At 43.4% G+C, this 2466-nt stretch overlaps 1 non-coding gene across 1 annotated transcript; it reads left to right on the top strand.

Annotated features, from left to right (window-relative positions):
* Positions 1 to 1209: 1209 nt before the first annotated feature.
* On the top strand, positions 1210 to 1281 carry TRNAG-UCC (transfer RNA glycine (anticodon UCC)). Its single transcript has one exon. It is a non-coding gene; the product is annotated as a tRNA-Gly (tRNA).
* Positions 1282 to 2466: the final 1185 nt, after the last annotated feature.

The following is a 2466-nucleotide window of genomic DNA, read 5'->3' as shown; positions in this document are numbered from 1 at the left end:
GGGCGCTGTGGTATTAGTATGTGACCCATCGCGAAGATTCATTCTTCCCAGTTGCAGAATGGAAAATGAAATATGACGTTTTCAGCTGTTTTATTATTTTGTTTGTACATGGTATAGTAAAGCGGTAATTTCCAGAGTTCAAATGTAGTTTGTTATGTGCGTTTGTAACAAACCGAGGAACGAAGTACGACCATTTAGGTGAGAGGCAATATAGGATTACTAGGCGAGTATTGTATTAAAGGCGGGAAAGGGTAAGACAATAAAGAACAGATGTAATATATAACTAATTTTGAAATGTCAAGTAAAAAACCTAGGAAGTCGGAAAAGGTTAGCAGAGGATGGTTTCGATCCATCGACCTCTGGGTTATGGGCCCAGCACGCTTCCGCTGCGCCACTCTGCTGCATGTACCGCACGGCTGCATCCTAACCTCTGATACTGTATTTGCTCTGGCTGTCACACGATTGCTGTTGTGGGGTGCACAGAGCAGAAACAACTTGAAAATAAAGCACGCTTTGTGCGGTGCACTCATAAGGGGGTAGAAAGAGACTTTATATATTTCCAGTAAGGCGCAAACTCCTTAAATAGATCTTTGTCATTAAAGGCAGTGCTCGCTACTTTATGAGATTTTACAGGGTTTTCTTTTTCGTTCCTGAATATTTCTTAGATGGTCTCTCAGGCTTTTCCCTTCTTTGCAGCTTTTCACGTATATTACTGGGGTGATGAGTCAATCCACGTCACTGGCCGCAAACACTCAAGAGACTGATAACTGACTGACCACAAACACGTATTCAATGCTCTTCCCCCTCAAGAGTGCTGCAGTGAGACCCTTGGGGGCAGGCGCCTTTGGGTGCAGTAACACCCCCCCCCCCCCTTGAGTCTCCCTCTTTACATTGCACGCGCTGCTCTGCATTAAGCCCGTTCATCGAGAGAGCTGGAGTTCACTGTCCTAGGACAGGGTTCAAGCCGTAGTCAGCATCCGGGCACCTGCTGGGGTTGGGTGAAGGACGTAGCTCGTTTTTCCTCGGTAATGATGACGGCTCCAGTCAGCGGGGCTCAGCCCGAGGAGGGGCTCTTAGTAGCGGACACTCTGGGGGTCCTGGAAGAGTCATTGGAAAGAAAATTCTGTGCGTGAATGGTTTACTTGAAATCCACAGTCGCACACCTCCGACACAGACTGGGAGGTTTGTGTTTCCATCGCCCCGCAGCAAGCGTTGGTGGTATAGTGGTGAGCATAGCTGCCTTCCAAGCAGTTGACCCGGGTTCGATTCCCGGCCAACGCAGCTCTTTTCTCATCTAATATTAACAAATTGTATTACTACGTCTGTCTGTATTTTTATAGCAAATTATTAAGCCTGTCACAGTAATAAAACTGTGCTGGACTATTCTCTTTAATAACAGCCACTGGGACAGAAATGCAGCTCTTCCTGTGACTCAGATGGAAAGTGCGGTGGGAAATGAGAAGGTATTGAGAAATTGGAGGACAGTTTCCAAACAGTCGTGAACAGGATTTGAAGCTGCGAGAAAACAATGGTCTTTGATACTGTCTGTTTGACCCTGAACTTCTGGAATATTTGATGATACTTTTATTTTCAGAGTGTTAGCTGTCAGTACAGCCCTGCACGTGGAGATCTGTATAACAAGACCTCTCGGGTAATAATAATGCATTTATGTCGGACCTCCCTCTCCATGATATCATTCCCCCCTCGTCTTCTTGGTGCTGTGTCCTCCAAATTCTATTTAGTGTTTGGTAGGACTAGACATTTCTCAGCCCCTTTTCAGCGTTGAACACTTCTCCAGTCCCTCCACCCACTGGGGATTGCCCCGATGCCTCCTGTCCAGCACTTACTGCTTGGCTAAGAAATCATTCAGAAAACGTTAGATGAATCCTTTCCGAAACTGGTCCAACTTATTCAGAATATGACATTTGCACTGATCTAGTCAGTTGACTTAGCTGCAAAATTTCGTTTCTCAAAAAATTGTGAAAGCTCTCTGAAATTTTGTAGTATTCCTTTATAGTAGCTACTGTGAAAATTGAAAAGTTAGAGAGGGTACTTGTTCAAGGAAAAAATATCTCCAGTGTGTAAAATTGTGGAAAAATAATTTTCCAACAATTAAATGCGTAGATGTTGCATTATGTGACATTTGCAAATCTTGCTAGTGCATTAAAACATTTCTCTCAGGCTTGGTGAGAAAATAGTAAAAAAAAAAGTTTAGTTTTAATCATTCCACCTGCATGCAAAGCTTATGTCAGGTGATCATCAATGCCTAAGGGATTTATAGATGACGACGAAACCCTTGTGACAGATATTGCTGTTGCCTTTGAAACTAAAAAGTGCTGCACGGCTAATATGTAAAAAAAACTCCCATTTCGGCCTTCATTTTCAGAGGGTACCAAAGCTGGATGGTTTAATCTTGATTTTGTAAGGTGATATTGATTTAAGGAACTCAGATAAAAGTGACACATG

The sequence above is a fragment of the Lissotriton vulgaris genome, chromosome 12 (assembly GCF_964263255.1).
Source record: "Lissotriton vulgaris chromosome 12, aLisVul1.2, whole genome shotgun sequence".
Lineage (NCBI taxonomy): Eukaryota > Metazoa > Chordata > Amphibia > Caudata > Salamandridae > Lissotriton > Lissotriton vulgaris.
Note: the sequence above shows the minus strand (reverse complement) of the source record. Positions and strands in the feature narration are given on the sequence as shown.